Genomic DNA, 22,129 nt, shown 5'->3' on the forward strand with positions numbered 1-22,129 from the left:
GCAGTGAAACATTTACAAAAAAACATGAAAAAAGCTCCTTGACATTGTTCTTGACAGTGATTTTTTTATATATAAAACCAAGCACAACAACAACAAAGAAAATTATTAGATAGTATTACATCAAACTAGAAAAACTTCTGCACAACAAAGACGAGCCACAAAATGGGAAAAATGTGTCTAATAATGAGCTAATTTCAAAACTAAACAAGCAACTCCTGCAACTATGGGAAGGAGGAGATGAGAGGATGAAGAACAAAGGGTACAATGTTTCAGTTAGTCATGATAAATAAATTCTATGGTCTATGGGAAGGAGGAGATGAGAGGATGAAGAACAAAGGGTACAATGTTTCAGTTAGTCATGATAAATTCTATGGTCTATGGGAAGGAGGAGATGAGAGGATGAAGAACAAAGGGTACAATGTTTCAGTTAGTCATGATAAATAAATTCTGGTGATCTACCATATAACCTAGTGACCAAATAACAACACTGTATATTGTATACTCAAAAGAGAGTAGAACTTATGTTTTGTTCTTATCACACACATACATGCACACACACAAATAATAAAAATAATAAAAGGGCAGGAGGAAAGTTCAGGAGATGATAAAATGTCTAGTTTCATGTTGATGGTGATGATGGTTTCATGAGTATACACTAGCCCTAAATACATCGAGTTGTACGTATTAAATGTAAACAGCTTTTTACTTTTTAATCACACCTCAAAAAAGCAGTAAATAAAAGCAAAAGTTTAAGTAGAGAATTATTATATGAAATAATTTTGTGTTCACCTCCAAAGCTGTCACAAGTTCTAAACTTTTGTAATCATGTTTCTGACTTTCCTTCTTTACAAGGTATCATAGTAAAATAGATTTTTAAAAAACAAATCTTACCAAGAAAGGTTTCAAAAAATCAATCTCCAATTCAATACATAAAAACAACAATTCAATTAAATTAAACAATTATGCATTTTATGCTAGTTTTTTCTAATAAGGTTCTGAATATATTTTCTTACTTTACTTACAGGAACAACCAAATATAAACTTTTGGACTGTGAGAAATAGTAGGCTGCCAGATTTACCTAATCCAGAAACATCATTTATTTGTTACTCTCCATGAAAATGTTCAGTCTCTTTTGCATACCAAACAGCTCTGAATTGGAAATACATTAATTCCATAGAAACAAAGTTAAAATGTGAGTATAATACAAATTAAAGTTCACCATCATTTTACTTTAAGGCATATCAACAGAATGGTTATATTTTACAAATGAGAAACTTGTTTGAAAGTTTCATAGCTTCACCATAATAGCAGAAATAGTAATGTTGATACTGTTAAGAATATTTCTATTTTTCTTGAATATACACCAATAATCTTTCCTGCCCCAAATGATAGTAGTTTGGCTGTTGAGACTGGAAACATGGCTAGTCCAAAGTAAAATGTGTTGTAAGTGTAAAATATGCACCAGATTTCAAAGACTTAGTACCAAAAATAAAAGAAAGATTTTCTATTGATTGATAAGTTCTTTATATTAATTACAAGTTGAAATAAAAATATTCTGAATATTTGGTTAAAAATTATTGATAAAATTAATTTTACCTCTTTAATAACATGGCTACTAGAAAAATTTATATGACATTGTTGGCTCAAATAATAGTTTATTTAAACACAGCTGAACTATATAATATTTATATTTTAATTTCAATGCTCAAATAATATTTCTATATATTAAATCATGACAGCATCATTTATTTATTAAATCATAGTAACATTGGGCATTCTGGCAGATTCTATGAAGTTTTTCCAATTCTGAATAATGTCACAATAAATAGTTTAATCTTTATAGTTTTCCATTTCCATTAAATTATTTAATGAGAACAAAATGGTAAAAATATTTATATATTAAGGTAAGTGTCTTAGATAACATTATAGGTTATACCAAGGCACATATAAATATTACATTTAGTGAAGGGTTATATACATTTATAGTAGAAACAGAAATAAATTAGTACACCAAGTTTATAAAAATATTCTAGAATTAATTGCTTTATGTTTAAATATATAAATAAAATGCTCTCTCAAGGTTACTTTAATTGTTTAAATTATTTATGAAAGACAAATTTTATATTTATTTATTTATTAATTAATGTATCTTCTGCAAATTATCTCATCTATTGCTGTTTATTTGAATTTTTCTATTTTTTTGTAAATATTAAGAAAATGTTTGCCCTGGCCGGTTGGCTCAGCGGTAGAGCGTCGGCCTGGCGTGCAGGGGACCCGGGTTCGATTCCTGGCCAGGGCACATAGGAGAAGCTCCCATTTGCTTCTCCACACCCCCCCCTCCTTCCTCTCTGTCTCTCTCTTCCCCTCCCGCAGCCAAGGCTCCATTGGAGCAAGGATGGCCCGGGCACTGGGGATGGCTCCTTGGCCTCTGCCCCAGGAGCTAGAGTGGCTCTGGTCGTGGCAGAGCAACGCCCTGGAGAGGCAGGGCATCGCCCCCTGGTGGGCAGAGCGTTGCCCCTGGTGGGCGTGCCGGGTGGATCCCAGTTGGGCGCATGTGGGAGTCTGTCTGACTGTCTCTCCCCGTTTCCAGCTTCAGAAAAATACAAAAAAAAAAAAAAGAAAATGTTTTTATTTCAGTAAAAATGGTGAGGATGTAGTTGAGATTTGACAATTGTTGAATGCCTACTCTACTCCAACTAGTGTCTGGTAATTTTGCATATTTACATTTAATTTTCACATTAAGCTTAGACATAAGTATTAGTAATACCACTTAAATAATTTAAATAACAAAGTTTTAATAAGCTTACCAAAGTCAAAAATCTCTTACAAGACATTGACTACGTAGATTATTTTATATGTCTATGTTATTTTGCCATATAATTTTACCCCAATAGTAATAAATATTACTATTTTCTATTATATTTGATATAATTATTTTCACTTTTTTCTGTCATTTAAATGTCCACTTTTCCATTTATAAATTACAAAAACAAACAAATTAAAAACCTCCTTTATACTCAAGGTGATATTTTTCTGGAACTTTTTAATGTGGTAAAATGTTGGGGTATAAACTCTTGAAGAATCAGAAAAAAGATAAAAATGCTAGATTTAGAAAATGACTAGGTTGTAAAACAAAAGTTACAACTGAATTTGAGAATAATTCTATAATGCAGACATTTGTAGGAAGACCATACTGCATCCATTTAAAAAAAATATTCACTGAATATATAAATAATCTCTGCCAGAGAGATGAGACAGGGTGCCTCCCTTCCCAAGAGCCTCACTCAAATGACAGCTATACAAGCAAAACAAATACTGCCTAAATGTCCCAGAATGACTCACCAAAAAAGTGATATAAAAATCTCTATGGACAAGGAGAAATTTACTATGTAACCAGTGTAGAAGATATTCCAGGCAGAGAAAACAGTATGAAGAAGGAAATGAGAAAGAAATAGACACTCGAAAGATGCTGAAAGTCTCAGTTTTATTGATGTTTAGATTACTGGCATGGAAGGGCAGCAATGTGTTAGAACAAACTTTAAATATCATGTATTAAGTACCTCTTGTGTTCTCAACCCTGTGATATTTTACATATACTTACTCTAATTGTCACAACATTTAGTTATGATCACATTTACAAATGGAGATTTTGTTCTTTTAGGAAATAATAATTTGTTTACATCACACATAACTAGTTACATTGCTGCATCAGTTGCTAAACCAAGACTTTCTGACTACAGTGGTCTACTTTTTATTTATTTTAATTTTTTTTTCTTTTTCATTGACAGAGAGTCAGAGAAGGATAGACAGGGACAGACAGACAGGAACAGAGAGAGATGAGAAGCATCAATCATTAGTTTTTTATTGTGACATCTTAGTTGTTCATTGATTGCTTTCTCATATGTGCCTTGACCGCAGGCCTTCAGCAGACCAAATAACCCCTTGCTCGAGCCAGCAACCTTGGGTCCAAGCTGGTGAGCTTTTGCTCAAACCAGAAGAGCCTGCACTCAAGCTGGCGACCTCGGGGTCTCGAACCTGGGTTCTTGGCATCCCAGTCCAACACTCTATCCACTGTGCCACCGCCTGGTCAGGCAATGGTCCACTTTTTAAGTATTATGTTTCTAGATTTTTGAGATGGACTTTTTAGATATCATGGTGTCTTTTAGAGGATAGGTTAATCTGACAATTATCAATAAAAATGGCAACCAAGGCAGTGCAAGTCAGAATAAAAAGGAGGTGGAGGTATCAAATCAACATAACAGAATAAAAAATACAGTATTTGGGAAATACCTTTAACCAACAAAGACGATAAACAAAAAAAGAACAGAAAAGAAATAGGAGTGACTACTATTTTTTTCCAACTTGGAAAATTGGTTAATGACAATTATGCCATTAATGTGAGAAGAGATATGGAAAAGATAAAGTGAGGAAGATAGTGAAAAGTCAGTTGAAGATACATGTCCAATGTTAGATTCAGGGAGTACTAGGGCTGCCAAAGAGTGTAACTATTGAAGGAACAGGGAGTGTTGCAAAGAGTGTAACTATTGAAGCAACAGTAAATGCTGATATGGCTTCTGTGAGGCTGAGAATAAAGAAGGTCAGAGACCCTTATCAGAAGTTTATGTTTGAAATTCGCCACTAAGCTAAAACCGGCCCCTGTTGCTATGCCGGACTCTGTTGCTATGCTGTGTGTGACCTCCCTAGCCAATAGCTAAACTGCCACATCTGCTTCTGTACTATGCTTGCTCACTTAGGATATATAAGGGCCTGGCTGTAAGCTCCAGGTGCGGCTTCCATTTGCAGCTCCTTGTGGGCACGGTGTCTCCAGACATCTTGGGAGTTCGCCCCTGCACAGGTTAAATTGGCCAATAAAGTAACATCTTAACTCCTGAAAGTCTCCGACATTTGTTCTCATACCCCATGGATGATACATTTTGGGGGCTCATCCGGGATTCTCCCTTGGCGGAGTTTTGAGTCAGAGACCAGAAGGACAGCTCGAGCTGAGTAAGTATTCACGGAGGATCCTTATTTGGTTTGGCTTTTGGGCTCCAGAGCACATAATCCTGAGGTAGTAGGTGGGACACTGCTGGTAACCTACCCAGGGCTTTCAGAAGCGGGACGCCACTCTCTGAAATTTGGATATTTGGATTTGTTAACTTTGGGAGTGACCGGTCACATTAGGAATTCGTTTTGCGCTGCGTTTTGTCTGAGCTCCAATGACTGAGTTTAGTGTGAGAGAGACAAGTGTGTTCCTTGTGTTAATAGTGTGTGTTGCCTGTATCCTACCCTTTCTCATTATTTCTGAGTCATCTAGGATGGGAAAACAGGAGTCTGTGCCAGGATCCCTGCTCGAGTGCCTGTTGAAGAATTTTTCTGATTTCCAGAAGAGGGCTCAGGGGTATGGATGTCCGCAGCCGAGTCCAGGTTTCCTCCAGACCTTGAGCCAGCTAGAATAGCCTGCATTTAATGTGGGATGGCCCACAGAGGGCATTTTTGACCTTCCAATTTTGTTTGCTGTCAGAGCCATGGTCTATAGGGCTCCCCACCCAGAGCAATACCTGTATATGGATGTGTGGGTAGATATAGCCATTTTGCCTCCTCCTCCAGGAGGGCAGCCATTTTTGCCTCCTCCTCCAGGAAGGCAGCCATTTTTGCCTCCTCCTCCAGGAGGCGCAGCCATTTTGCCTCTCTGGGAGGCACTGCCGGCACCAGATGCTGGCCCATGGGCACCTCCTCACCTCATCTATGTGCCTTTTTCCACTAGTGATCTATACAATTGGAAACATCAGAATCTCCCATTTTCTGAGAAACCTCAGGAACTAATATCTCTCCTTGAGACCATTTTTAAGACCCATCAGCCCACATGGGACAATTGTCAGCAGATTTTACAAACCCTCTTCACTTCTGAAGAAAGGGACAGAATAATGAGAGAAGCTGCTAAGGAAGTATTAGGAGAAGAGAGGGAAACTCGGGAGGGAAGAAGGGAAATAGAAGATGTTCTCCTGTCTCAACCTCCTACCTGGGACCCTAATACTGCTAGGGGAAGGGACGCACTCCTCCAGTATCGCCAGGCTCTGTTGAGAGGGCTCAAGGCAGCAGCTAGAAAGCCAACCAACTTCAGTAAGGTTAGTGAAGTCATCCAGGGAAGAGAGGAATCCCCAGCAGCCTTTCTAGAGAGACTCATAGAGGCTTATAGAGTATATACCCCTCTAGATCCTGAGGTAGAAGAGAACAGGAGACTAGTAAATATAGCCTTTGTGAATCAGGCTGCTTCAGATATTAGGAAAAAGCTGCAGAAGATTGAGGGGTTCAAGGGAGAGAATAGAAGCAAGCTATTAGAGATAGCCCAGAAGGTGTATGTCAATAGGGATGATCCGGAAGTTGGCAGGGCAAAGGAAGTTGCCAAAATTCTGATTGCTGCCACTTCCCAGAAACCTCCTCCGAAAGGGAAAGGGGGACAGCAAAAGGGTCAAGGACAGCGAATAGACAAGGATCAATGTGCCTATTACAAGGAGAAAGGACACTAGAAGAAAGAGTGCCTAAAGTTGAGGGCCGACAGCCAGAGGCCAAAACAAGCCCCAGAGGTATTGCTCCAAACCTTAGACTGATGGGGCCAGGGCTCCATTCCTGCCAGCTCCCAGGAGCCCATGGTCACCTTAACAGTCGAAGGAAAACCAATAGACTTCCTAATCAACACGGGAGCCACCTACTCAGTCCTAAAGAAACCACAGGGCCAGATGCAGAAGACAACTACTAAGATAATAGGGGCAATGGGCAAAGCAGAAGCCTACCCATGGGCCACCGCAAGAATTACTGACTTAGGTCGAGGCACCATCACCCACTCTTTCCTAGTCATTCCAGACTGCCCTTACCCACTGCTTGGAAGGGACTTATTGCAGAAACTTCAGGCCACCATAACCTTCCGACGGGAGGAAAGCCCTATGGGGAACAAAGAGGCAGAGGTCAGCATGGAAGTAACTGTCCCACTGTCTGAAGAATACTTACTTGCCACCATCCTAGAAGGTAAGGAGGCCGAGGAAGGGGTTCCAGATGCCCTGCATGCCTGGGTACCTGAGGTTTGGGCAGAAATCAACCCTCCAGGTTTGGCTGCTCACCAACCGCCTGTCCTGGTGCAACTGCTTAGCACTGCTAGACCAGTTAGGGTCAGGCAGTACCCGGTCCCAGCCTGAGCTAGACAGGGAATCACCCAGCATTTGCAATGCCTGCTGGAAGCAAGCATCCTTCAAACGTGCCAATCAGCCTGGAACACCCCGCTGTTTCCCGTCCAGAAACGGGGGAGCCAAGACTATCATCCGGTCCAGGACTTGCGGGAGAAGAATGCACAGGTAGAAACTATTCATTCCATGGTGCCCAATCCGTATACCTTACTAAGCTCATTGCCCCCAACCCATACCTATTATTCTGTCCTGGATTTGAAGGATGCCTTCTTTTGTATTCCCCTGGCACCTCAGAGCCAAGGGATCTTTGCCTTTGAATAGAATAACCCAGATAATAGACTGGTGGGGCAGTTCACTTGGACCAGACTACCACAAGGGTTTAAGAATTCCCCCACCATTTTTAATGAAGCCCTCAGCAAAGATATGCAGGCTTTCCGCCCCTCCCATATGTCGATCAGACTGCTCCAGTATGTAGATGACATCCTCATAGCTGCCAAGGATGAAGGAGAGTGTGAGGAAGCTACCTCGGACCTGCTACAAGATCTCGGGCAAATAGGGTATTGAGTCTCTGCCAAGAAGGCCCAGATTGTGACGCAAACTGTAAGTTATTTGGGGTATAACTTACAGGGAGGAAAAGGACATTGTCCAGCCAGCGAATTCAGATGGTCTTGCAGATCCCCGAGCCTACTAACAAGACACAGGTACGAGAATTCCTGGGTGCAGTAGAATACTGCCGATTGTGGATATTAGGCTTTGCAGAACTAGCTAAACCCCTGCATGAACTGACCAGGGGTAAGGAAGAGCAGTTCACGTGGACAGATAAGGAGAAGCAAGCATCCCAAGCACTTAAAGAGGCCCTGGTGACTGCCCCAGCTTCGGCCCTGCCAGATCTGGCCAAACCTTTTCAGCTATTTATAGCAGAAAGGGGTAGGGTAGTCTTAGGAGTACTGAGCCAGGAACTTGGGCCGTAGAAGAGGCCTGTCACCTATCTGTCCAAGAAACTTGATCCTGTAGCCTCGGGATGGCCAACATGTCTGAGGGCACTTGCTGCCACCTCCATACTAGTCAAGGAGGCTAGTAAATTAACTTTAGGGCAGGACATCAAAGTCATTGAGGAACACTACGTAGAGCAAGTGCTGCGAGCACCTCCTGACAGGTGGCTATCTAATGTGCAGCTAATGCAGTATCAGGCTCAGCTGCTGAACCCTCCATCTGTTCAGTTCCTCAAAACTGCTGCCCTGAACCCAGCGACTCCACTTTGGTCCACAGTTGCAAACAAATCCTTGATACAGTGACTGGCTCCCGCCCTGACTTAAGGGATCAAGCATACGGGAAGGCAGACCTGACCCTCTTTACTGACGGGAGCAGTTTTATTAAGGATGGACAGTGACATGCAGGGGAAGCAGTGACCATAGAAAATAAGGTCCTGTGGCAGAAAGCACTGCCCGCAGGAACATCTGCACAAAGGGCAGAGCTAATAGGACTAACCCGAGCCTTACAGATAGCAGAGGGAAAAGTTGCCAACATCTACACTGACAGCCGGTATGCATTCACCACTGCCCATGTCCATGGAGCCATATACAAGGAGAGAGGCTTACTGATAGCAGGGGGAAAGACATTAAAAATCGCAATGAAATTCTTGCCCTCCTAAACGCCATTTGGCTACCTATCAAAGTTGCCATCATCCACTGCAAAGGACACCAGAGAGGGGACTCGCCTATTGTAAAGGGTAACAACCTAGCAGACTCAGCTGCAAGAGAGGCAGCCACTAGGCCACAAGAAAGCCTTCTGCCATTGCTGCCTAAGCCAACGCTACCTCCGGATTCTAGATATTCCCCAGAAGAAGAGCAGGAAGGGATGCAGTTGAAAGGGAAGAAAAATCAGCAGGGATAGATAGAGTTTCCTGACTCCTGGCTCTATTTACCCCAGGGAATAGTAAGAGAAATAGTAGGAGATATTCATACTAGTACCCATCTAGGACAAAACAAGCTAGAACAACTTATCAGGAAGTATTATGTAGGGCCCAACATCAGGTATATTGTTCACTCCATTGTGTCAAGGTGCAGCATCTGTGCCAGAGTAAATGCGCAGAATAAGAAGCTACCCCCCTTTGTAAGGTATTGGGGGAAAGCTCTGGGAGAACTGTAGGAAATAGATTTCACAGAGATGACCCCTGGGAAGTCAGGTTATAAGTATCTATTAGTATTATTAGACACCTTCTCAGGATGGGTAGAAGCATTCCGCATGCGAGGAGAGGCTGCTTCCACAGTCTACAAAGTCTTATTAAGGGAAATCATACCTAGATATGGCATTCCCCTAGCCCTAGGATCAGACAATGGGCCTGCATTCATATCCAGGATATCTCAAGAATTAGCCACTAAGTTAGGTATTAATTAGAAATTGCATTGCATTTATAGGCCCCAAAGTTCGGCACAGGTAGAAAGAATAAACAGGATTCTGAAGGAAACTATAATTAAGCTGAGAGGGGAGACCGGCAAAAACTAGGTTGAGCTTCTCCCTTTCACCCTTTTTAGAATCAGATGTACCCCCTATCTCAATAAATAGACTCCTTATAAAATCTTATTTGGGCAAACTGTGCCCTTTGTACCTCGATAGACCAGAGGGGAACTAGAGATTTCTAATCATAATTTCCTCAATTCCTTGCAGGCCCTGCTTCAGAGTAGAAAGAAAGGTCATTGAACTGAAGCCTGCCAGGCTTCCCAGCCCCATCAAGGGACATGTCTGTGCTGTAGAAAGGGGGACATAAGAAGGTTTTATAGGTTACTCAGAAAACTGTTCAAAGACTGTCCAAGAGGCACTTCTAGCAGTACACCACCCAAGGACTAACTCCCACATAGATGGGTCCACACACCATGATCCTGAGCACCCCCACTACTGCACAGGAAGAAGGCATACCCATCTGGGTCCACCACAGCCGGCTGAAGCTTGCTGTCCCAGCAGAGACACCTTTGTGGACAGCAAAGACTGACCCTGCCAACCCTTGTAAGCTGACCCTGAGAAGGACAGCATGCCCTGCTTCAGCCACAAACCAGAAGTTAACTGGTCCACGCATGGCTAATACCTAGAGGAACTAACTTAGGACTCTTTTAATCAGGCTTTAGGAAAAGGGAAACTAGGATAAAAAGAAAGTCAACTTAATTGTCACTAAAGGTTAAAGATTTTTAAATCAAGATTTTTGACTAGAAAGGAATTGTATGATTTTGATAATAGAAAATATGAAGTGTAGAGGTACTTTTGAAAAGAAAAGGGAAAAGCAAGTTGTTATGAAGGCCAGTTATTTCTGGATAAGAAAGTGCATAAAAGTTGATGGTTTATGTAAGTTGCAGAAGGTTTGTGTAAGTTGCAGAAGGTTTGTGCAAGTTGTAAGAAGTTAGTGCAGAGAAGAAAAATATAAGGCAGGACACATTCCTTGTGTATCAGCCCTGCAGATATTGCAGGAAAGTAGTTTATTATCTTAAAACAGTGTATACTTGTGTACTTTTGCAAAGATATTGTACAAATGTGCTAAAAACATTGTAACCTTGTAGGTTTCGCCTATTAATACCCCTCTCCCCCTGAGCTCATCGCTGACCATTGTGAGAGGCGTAGTAGGCTAATCACTAGCCAGTGTATTAGACCCAATTAGCTTATAGCTACAGCTAAAGTAGAAAATTCTCAGAGTCCCAGCCTTATACCATTCTCCCCACTGATGAAGAATCAAGGGTTTGATTTATGCCCAAAAGAGATGGGGGAATGTTAGATTCAGGGAGTACTGGGGCTGCCAAAGAGTGTAACTATTGAAGGAACAGGGAATGTTGCAAGGAGTGTAACTATTGAAGGAAGAGTAAGTACTGATATGGCTCCTGTGAGGCTGAGAACAAAGATGGTCAGAGACCCTTATCAGAAGTTTATGTTTGAAATTCGCCACTAAGCTAAAACCGGCCCCTGTTGCTATGCTGTGTGTGACCTCCCTAGCCAATAGCTAAACTGCCACATCTGCTTCTGTACTATGCTTGCTCACTTAGGATATATAAGGGCCTGGCTGTAAGCTCCAGGTGTGGCTTCTGTTTGCAGCTCCTTGTGGGCACGATGTCTCCGGACATCTTGGGAGTTCGCCCCTGCACAGGTTAAACTGGCCAATAAAGTAACATCTTAACTCCTGAAAGTCTCCGACATTTGTTCTCATACCCGGTGGATGATACATCCAACACTTAAGTGGAGCTTATAGCTAAAAGTATACATTTTAGTCATTGGCCTAAGACCTTCAGTTAAAGCCACTAGAAGAGAAGAGAATAAACACTCAACCAAATGTGATCATACTGAAGAGATGACAGAAGAGAAGACTTTGGAAGTTAACAACCAAGATCCTGGGAGGCAGCGGTGTGGAAAAGATGCAGAGTTTAAGAAGGCAGAGTAGACGTGGGTCCTATGCAGGAGAACAAAAAAAGAAGAAACTACAGAAGTACTTTAAAAGTAAATCATTCCACACCTCTAAGATAAATAAGATATGGAGACCTAATGCATAGCATTGTTACTATAGAAAACACAATACAGTAATATAGAATTAAAAGTTGTTAAGAGATATCTTAAATCACTACATAAATTGTAATTACTGGAAGGGATGGTGATATTAACTAACCTTTTTGTAGTAATATTTTTGCAATTAAAGGAATATATATAATACAATCCTGATATTGTATACCTTACTTACATATGATATATGTCAATATCTTGATAAAGCTTGAAATTTTTTTTTAAATTTTTTTTTAATAATTTTATTTTTTTAATGAGGTGACATCAATAAATCAGGATACATATATTCAAAGATAACAAGTCCAGGTTATCTTGTCGTTCAATTATGTTGCATACCCACCACCCAAAGTCAGATTGTCCTCTGTCACCTTCTATCTTGTTTTCTTTGTGCCCCTCACCACCCCCTATCCCTCTCCCATTCCCCCCTCCCCCCCGTAACCACCACACTCTTATCAATGTCTCTTAGTTTCACTATTATGTCCCACCTACGTATGGAATAATACAGTTCCTGTTTTTTTTCTGATTTACTTATTTCGCTTCGTATCATGTTATCAAGATCCCACCATTTTGCTGTAAATGTTCCAAAATTTTTTAAAAAGATCAAATGCTACAAAGAAATTAAGTAGACCACTGACAATAAAGAACTATGGGATTTAATAATTAAAAGGTAAATTTGATAACCTTAAGGTAAATATGTCAAATGTTTGTATGAAAACTCATATTTAAGTTATATTTCTATTTAAAATTATAAAAAATAATGAAATAATATTACTTATATTATTAATATATTAATTATTAATAATAGAATAAAATTGCAACTTGCAATTTCCAAATATACTTTTATATACTTCAGATTTATCACAAAATGTTTATTTCATCAAGTCCTAGTTATTTTTGACAGTGAAGGAGAGGCTGATGTTCTGCAGAATTAACTCAGTACTTGACATTTGGGCTTAAATAAATCCTGGACCCACTATACACAAGCTGTGTGAGTTCATTCTCTTTTCCTAACCAGAGGATAATAATATGCTTCCTTGTGTCTGACTATGATAATTAAACTTTAAAGCAAGTGAAAAACACGTCATAAAAAGCTATCACTAAATGTCTTCTTTTTTAAGTTCTGTAAAAGAAATGCTGAGTGTTTATTTTTAAATATTACAAGCTTCATCAGTAACAATTATTGCATTAGCTAAGCAAGAGCAATAAGTACTGCTAGAACCCTGGGATTAAAAAAAAAATAAATTAAATAGGGTATGTTCACAATCAGAAAAATATTCTATTATACAGTCTCTGTAATTGCTTTACAGGCCACTATGTACAGGATTGGGTATTTTGGATTTTAAATCTCATTTTAATAAATTTAGGTCTGAAGTAACATATTGCTATTGCTAAACATTCAATAATATTTTTTTCCAAAGCTGTCAACATTTTTCCTACAGTTATAGATATACAGACATTTTGCAGGAAAATCTGTAAATATTTTCCTACAGAGGGGGATGATTATATTTCCAATTTAAATATCTAGTATAGAAAATAATAACTTCTGAAGAAATAATTTTATAGAAATATTTAGATTTTTAGTAATAATTTTGTCTAATAAAAATAAAAAGAACTAATATTAAGGAATATATTTCCAGTGTTGATCTCAAATAGTTGGGTTACTTTTGACAAGCCACCAAGGCTCCTTTCAGTGTTTTTTTTTTCAGATGAAGATAATAGCAAAATTTATTTAACATAATGTTCTAAGCATATTAAATTTTTTTTGTATTTTTCTGAAGTGAGAAGCAGGGAGGCAGAGAGACAGACTTCCTCATGCGTCCCACCAGGGGGTCCACCTGGCATGCCCACCAAGGGCGATGCTCTGTGCATCTACTGCATTGCTCCAATCGTAATTGAAGCCATTCTAGCACTTGAGGAAGAGGCCATAGAGCCTTCCTCAACACCCAGGCAAACTTTTTGCTCCAATAGAGCCTTGGCTGCAGGAGGGAAGAGAGAGACAGAGAGAAAGGAGACAGGGAAGGTTAGAGAAGCAGATGGGTTCTTTTCCTTTGTACCCTGGCCAGGAATTGAACCCAAGACTTCCACACACCAGGATGATGCTACACCACTGAACCAACTGTCTGGGGCCATAGATGTATTAATATCTATGTATTAAGTCACTTAATCTTCTCAAGAATCACATAAGGCAACTTTTTGTGAATGAGAAATTTAAAGTACATGAAAAGTATAACTTACACTACTAATAAATGCTAAGCCAGTATTAAAATCAAGGAATCCTGACACCAGAGTTTATGCTTCTGACCTTTGCTGTCCTGCCATCTGAGACAGCTTTGAAGCCATAGAATTCTAGGGATGGAAGAGCATCTGGAGAATACATCAGCTGCCTCCTCATTTTATACATGAAGACAATGAGAAATGGAGATTACATATTGTGTTAAGTTAGATCACAGTTAGATCTGGACCTGTACCAAAGCAATCCCAATTCTCCAATGCCTATTCTACTGCTACCTTGATCCCTCTCTTCTGTGAATAAAATCATAATTTTACAAACCAGTTTAACAAAGGTTATTCCTGTTACTGCAGCTTTTAAGTGTCATAGAAGAACATAACTGTTATTATGTACTTTGATGTACACAATCAAGTGTTGTGAAATAAGGCTCACAGATTTTCTGGTCAAAAATTGTTTCAGTTATCTTAACAGTACAGTTTCTTTATTGGTTTCACGTTTTGGAGTTCATTAAGATCATTCAATAAGAAACTGTGGTGGAGGCTATTCTTACTTTGCTCTTCTTAATTTCCTAGTCACCATTGTTGTTGTCTGTCATGTGACTGGCAATGTAACACAGATAGAAGGCAAGTAAGAAATTCACTGCTCTAGCCATTTGAAGTATTTCATCAGACCTCCTGGTTCCCTGCTCTGCTGTGGTGACCTGGAAACAGTTCTTTCAAAAGCATGTCTGAAAGATAGAAACAGTGTAAATACATGAGTCAAGGCATGAAGAGACACCCAACAGACATCAGGCATGACTCAAATAATGCCTCTGTGAAAAATAAACTTTTAAATATAAAGTCATCAGTATTTGAATTTTACTTGATTCTTCAACATACTCTAACCTGTCCTGACTAATACACATGAAATGGGGCAAGTGTAGGTTTAAAGTTGTTTACATGGGAAATAATATAATAATTAATTATAATAATACATGAATAAACTCAGTGTTTCACATACAATGGAGCATGACCATAATGAAAAGTCTACAATTTCTGGTAATTAGTAAATGAATAGTAACTAGTCAGAAAACTGATATCAGAAGCAAAAGAGATAGAGATAGTACATATTTTGCAATAATAAAACATATAGTAATGGATGTCTGTGGTAACTTGAAATGCTGTCTATATCTTACCAAATTTTCTTTAAGCTAAGACTCTTCAACTCTAACATCTCTTCCTATTATAGGAAGTTATGATAGAGTTTTCACTTAGATGCTTAATTATATTTATAATTTCTATAAAATGTTGAGGAAGATAAATAGAGTATTTGAAAGTACTTAGCACTGGTTAATATTTATGTGGTTCTGAGAAACTTGAATGAAATTAGAGAATAAACAGTGAAAAGCAACGTGTTTATTCATGTGCACAATGAAATAAATTGTCTGGTTAAAAGCACAAATTTTGAGTCCAAAAGACCCAAGTTTAAATCAATTTACTGACTAAATTACACTCAGTAGCTTAACCCTTTTAAGCTTCAATTTTATCTAAAAACTGCAGAAAACAAAATTACTATGATTGTTGAATGGAAAAATATGTTAATTACTTAGCATACTTTTGGATTATAAAAAGTATTAAAATATTTGAAGCTATTTTGTTGCTGGAGCAAACATTGCCAACATCATTATCACTATTTTTATATGCTCATATCTGATGAACATGGTTTTAGATATGGACACAATAGGACCCTTAAATTTAAAACATAGGAGCTATCAAAAACACTTGTGCTATACAGAAACATTTTCTCTGTAATTATACAATGACCCCATCTTTCAGTGGGATGCTTGGTTTATCAAAAAAATATTTTCAAAAATGTAAGGGATTTCAAAAATACTTAAAATTATTTTAAAATCTGGTTAGGGTATTTTAAAAAAACAGCTGTGGCATTCTTGCCATCCAACATTAATATGAAGAGTAAACAAACTATTAATGAGAAAAGTGGATTTATATTTCATAACTAAACAAAATAACATCACCTTTAATATCCAAATGAATCTCAGATAGCCTTAACTATTAGCCATTATAGGCATTATTCTATGTCTTCTTCAATTAAAATTGTAGATTTTTAAATATGATTTTTGAATTTATGTTATTCAGTGAGGTTGCAGTTTAGTTCTGGGTTTAACCTTGGCAGAGTGTCTGCCATTATTCTGAGTGAGCTTTCTTTCATTTGAAACATGAGGTTGGTAATGTTAGTTTTCTTACAATACAGCTAAAAATGATTTTGGCTCAATTTGTGACACTTTTTCACAGAATTTTTCATCTGTAGTTCTCTCAAAATTCTTAACTGGCTTCATTATTATATTTAGAAGTTTGTGGAAGATTTTTAAAAATATCCAGAACCATCATGAGTTGACAGAGGGTGATTTCAGAACATTTGAGCCATGGTGGACAGCAGGAAAAGTATGCTGGGCAGGAAGTATTTTGCAATAGGCTGTGAAGAGTGAACTTTGACAGTTACTTTGCCACTCAGAAGAACTTCTGAATGACCCTTAATATAAGTCCTTGACTCCTGACTCCATAGCATACACTGTGCACTGGACCACACCAAAATTTATGGGGAAATATATCTATAAACATGTGTAGTTCTCCATTTTTAAAAAAAGTACACAAATTTATCTACATATTAAATTGAGAAATATTTGTGAAGAAAGAGGATTTCTCCCTAAACATTTGACTTGTTAATCACAGCAATGCATAATTAATCAGAGCAAATGTATGCAAACCATTTTAAGGAAGCAGAAGGGATATGAGGACACAGGATCTGATTCTGTCTTGACTGATACATTAAAACATATAAAGAAAGATTATTTCTCTAAGAAGGAGAATTAGACATGAAACAAATCTAAAATCATTTAGCACTTAATATATTCAAAGCAATATTCTATGTTTTTTAAAGAATCTTATACTTAATTCTCACACAAACACTATGAAATAAATATTATTATTATCATATTAAAACTGAGGCACAGAGGAAAATAAATTTGCCCAACATTATATAGCTGACTGTCAAAAAAAGAGTCACAGTGACAAAAATGTTCAGGGCTCCTCTTAGAGTATTTCAGTGTAAACATATTCCCATACAATGAACTTGGAGTGCTTCATTCTATAAGCAAAGCTATTTCTATTTGACAATGGTGATCAGGTTATCTGAAATGTTGTCATTAGACTTTTTTTCTAATAAAATCTATTTGTGAGGAATCCATACTATCTAGGAAGTTTATAATTTTATTTATTTTTTCTTCTACAAGTATATAGATTAATACATTGAAATAAGTATTCTGGTAGGTTTGATAAGTTTCTCTTTATAAATTTATAAAGTATCATTTCTATTTAAACTCAATTGTTTGTACAGACATGTTTTCATCCAAAAATAATAGAACAGCAGACTAACAGGGGCTACAACATAAAGATTAGTTTTTCTCATACAATAAGAAAACTGAAGACAGCCAGCTACTGGTTTTGGTTTCAAAGTTTGCAATGCAAGGACCAGATTAGAAATTAATTTCACCTTCTCCTTGTGGTAAAAAATGGCAAGAATCAAGAGGAGAGGTCTGTGTTCAATGTATCTGAGTATTTTATCAGAGAAGAGAAAGCTTTCCCAGAAATTCCTCAGCAGACATTGCCCAGAACTGTGTAACTTGGCAACTCCTATCAGTAAAAAGATTGGAAAAATGGGTGTTTGTGTTTTTCAGTTATATAGTAAGGAAGAGAAAGAAGAAGAAGAAAGTTGAGAATGTTGTAGTAGAATCTAAAATAACACCCATAAAAGCGACATAACCTCTAGAGCTGTTGACACATTTGGGTTGTGATCTTTTAAGTTTTAGTAGGCAGACTCTGCCCATGATAGATAAAGCAAGATGAAGGACAGTACCATTGAATGACAGCAAGACCACTTTCCCTAGAATAACCTCTACAATACATTTTCATTCATTTTTAAATGGCTAAAGCTGCACTTCAAAAATTCAAATAACCAGTAGTCACCATGGTAGAAACATTTGCTTTGTAATTATTATAATGTTCTATCTAATTTATTTTACCAAATCCCGGTCTCTATGGTTCCAGAGTGGTATTTTTAAGAATGGAATACACCAAAACTCTGAGAAGGTGCAAGACTGGTGGGCACTATGACTAATCAGTACTTTATTTATGTAAACACCTATCAATCACCCTAGGAAGATATTTAATTGAGTACTATGGTTGATGAAGTACACCACCAAAAATCAGAAAAAAACAATGATTCTTTCCCACCATGGCTTAGAAGATTGGGAAAGAAATCTCAATTGAAATGTAGAATCCAGGTCATGGTCTGAAGATGTTAGTGGTTGTTATGGAAAAGAAATGGTTTTTAGAGTAGAAGTGGGTATAAAATCTGTGGTCTGACATTCACAGGTGTCTAAAAGTGACGAATCTATAACCAAACTTAAAAATCTAGTGAACTGAAAAGCACTATGAATCAAGATCATTCTACTCTTGTTTTAATTCTATTCACAAACTAATGGTTTAAGTTGTTAGAAAATAGTAGTTACTTAATAAATGTTTGATTCAATAAGTCAAATATATATATATAACTCCAGTGCTCTAGAATTGAAAGTATAAAGAAGCTTATAAGATGGTCTCATGAATATCGTGATGGCTATCTTTCTACAGGCTTGAGGTGTGCTCAGTGGAGGATGGTGAAAGATGAGCTATGATACTACCATCAGGAACAATGACTAGACTGAGGGTAAAGGATTTCAGCCTATTGGACCTACAGAAGAGAGGGGGGCAGAAGATTTGTAGCATAGTAGTTAAAAATATAGGCTTCTGAGATAAACATGATTGGTTTGAACTTAGGTCCTCCAGTGACTATGTGATATTGGCCATGTAACATTGTCTTGGATCTGGAGACATTCTGCACAGACGTTGCTTCTTGTTGCCCCAGTTATTGGAAGTCTAGTAAGAGACTGTTTGTTTTGCAGACCCACCACTTCCAAGGCTACACTTTTCCTAGAGGCCACATACATTGACTATTGAAGGCAGGGGAATATGAGTAAAAGCATTCAATTTTAGCCCACCTGAGACAATTCTGATAGCTCAGTTTTAGCTCCAGAGCTCATTCTGGAATCCTCTGGAGTTGTTCACTCTGTATCAAAAAGCTGGGATTCGTTCTCTGCTGAATATGCCTTCTATTTCCTCCCTTCAAGATGTCAATTTTGAGTGCTGTTCTTAATAAATGTTATACCCTAAACTTTATCTCAGTTTCTGCTCCCTGAAAAACCCAACCCACAACATATCTAAACTAGGCAACCCACTATTTTCCTTTAAAAAATGGAGATTGGTTGTAATATTAATCTCATATTCTGGGGTTTTATATTTTGTTAATAGATCTAAACAAGAGATATTGTTCTGATATTATTTTACTGATGTTTTGCTGTTGAACTCTCACAGTAGTTCAGTTTCACAACATGGGATTAATAAACACATAAATAAAAATTAACCTTGTATCGCATGGGTAAATTATTCAATGTTTAATTTGTCATAGATGACATGATGATATAATATCAAATCTATTTGTCTTTTTGAATAATCTTAAATAAATATTAACCTTTATTATCTTTACATTATAACCAGAAATATTGTCAAGTAGCACTAAATTTATTCCTAAATTTTTCTTCCAGAAATAAATTTTTTAGATAAAAGGAGTTTTTTTGTTGCAAGATTTTCTAGTACCTACTTTATTGTAAGACCACTCTTTTTTTTTTTTTTTTTTTTTTTTTTTTTTTTTTTAAAATGTTTTTTAATTTTTATTTATTCATTTTTTAGAGAGGAGAGAGAGGGAGAGAGAGAGAGAGAGAGAGGAGAGAGAGACAGGGGGGAGGAGCTGGAAGCATCAACTCCCATATGTGCCTTGACCAGGCAAGCCCAGGGTTTCGTACCAGCGACCTCAGCATTTCCAGGTCGACGCTTTATCCACTGCGCCACCACAGGGTAAGACCACTCTTTATCTTTAACTATAACTGATACTTGAGATGTTTGTTTTTTTTATTTTTTTTTATAATAATTTTATTTTTTTAATGGGGTGACATCAATAAATCAGGATACATATATTCAAAGATAACAAGTCCAGGTTATCTTGTCGTTCAATTATGTTGCATACCCATCACCCATAGTCAGATTGTCCTCTGTCACCTTCTATCTTGTTTTCTTTGTGCCCCTCCCCCTCCCCCTTTCCCTCTCCCATTCCCCCCTCCCCCCCCGTAACCACCACACTCTTATCAATGTCTCTTAGTTTCACTTTTATGTCCCACCTACATATGGAATAATGCAGTTTCTGTTTTTTTCTGATTTACTTATTTCGCTTCGTATCATGTTATCAAGATCCCACCATTTTGCTGTAAATGTTCCAATGTCATCATTTCTTATGGCTGAGTAGTATTCCATAGTGTATTTAAAATCATATTATATAACTGAATTATACTTGTTTATGACAATCTTTTTGTTGTTGTTGTTGTTTCGTTTTGTTTTTTCTAAAGTGAGAAGTGGGGGAGGTGGGAGACAGACAGACTCCTGCATGCATCCGACCAGGATCCACCCAGCATGACCACCAGAAGGTGATGCTATCTGCAATCACTTATATTCTAGCACCGGAGGCAGAGGCCATGGAGCCGTCCTCAGTGCCTGGGCCAACTTTGCTCCAATGGAGCCTTGGCTGCAGGAGGGGAAGAGAGAGACAGGGAGGAAGGAGAGGGGGAGGGGTGGAGAAGCAGATGGGTGCTTCTCCTGTGTGCCCTGGCCGGGAATCAAACCTGGAATTTCACATGCCAGGCCAATGCTCTACTGCTGAGGCAACTGGTCAGGGCATTATGACACTCTTTTTTTCTGGTTAATTTTTTATTAAATTTATTGGGATGACATTGGTTAATAAAATTATATAGAGTTCAGATGTACAATTCTATAATATAACCACTGTATATAGTACAGTGGTGTGTGTTCATCACCCCAAGTCATTTCATTGTAATCATCATTTTTCTCCTCTTTACTCTCTTCTACTTCCCCTTACCCCTTTCCCTCTGGTAATCACCGTACTGTTTTCAATGTCTCAGCTTTTTGTTTGTTTAATTTCTTCACCTTTTTCATTCATCCCTCCAAACTTCTCCCCTCTGACAGCACTCTGTTTTCTTTATCTATGAATCTGTTTCTATTTGCTTGTTAGTTAATTTTGTTCTCTAACTTCTGCATATAAGTGTTTGTATTTTTCTGATGGACTTATTTTACCTAGCATAATAGCTTCCAGGTCAATTCATACTGTCACAAAGATTAAGATTTCCTTTTTTATAGTTGAATAGTAATTCATTGTGTAAATATACACAGCTTTTTATTTTTTTATTTTTATTTTTTTAATTATTTTTTTATTTTTATTGATTGATTTTAGAGAAGAGAGACAGATATATATATCTGTGAGAGAGAGAGAGAGAAGGGAGGAGGAACAGGAAGCATCAACTCCCCTATGTGCCTTGACCAGGCAAGCCCAGGGTTTTGAACCAGCAACCTCAGCGTTCCAGGTCGATGCTTTATCCACTGCGCCACTGCAGGTCAGGCCTGTACCACAGCTTTTTATTCACTCATATATTTATCGGTACTTGGACTGCTTCTAAACATTGGCTATTGTAAATAATCTTACAATAAACACAAGGGTGCACATATTCCTTTGAATTTGAATTTCTTTGAGTATATTCTCAGAAGTGGATCTGCTGGATTATAAAGGAATTTCATTTTTAACATACTCTCCTTTTTAAGCTAAGTTTTATAAACTACTTTTGGATAGTTTCATTTTTAATAAGAACATAGTCTCCTTTTTAAGCGAAGTTCTATGAAATAATTTTGAATGTTTGTGATATACTAAATATTTCTATTTATTGGAAGAGACACAGTTCCTTGAAATAATTTAAGTGAGTGGTATTCCAGACTTTGGGAAACAAACTACAATTACCACAATTTTTATCATTATATCACAATTCTTTTTATCAAATATCAGCATAAGCTATAGAAAACTTTAAAGGTAAACTTGCTGGTGAGTTAATATAACTATCAACAGGAACTAAGATTATCTTTATGGTAAAACATTTCTTGAGCTATGGAACCATATAAAAAATGAATGACACTATAT

Source organism: Saccopteryx leptura, chromosome 8 (genome assembly GCF_036850995.1).
Source record: "Saccopteryx leptura isolate mSacLep1 chromosome 8, mSacLep1_pri_phased_curated, whole genome shotgun sequence".
Classification (NCBI taxonomy): Eukaryota; Metazoa; Chordata; class Mammalia; order Chiroptera; family Emballonuridae; genus Saccopteryx; species Saccopteryx leptura.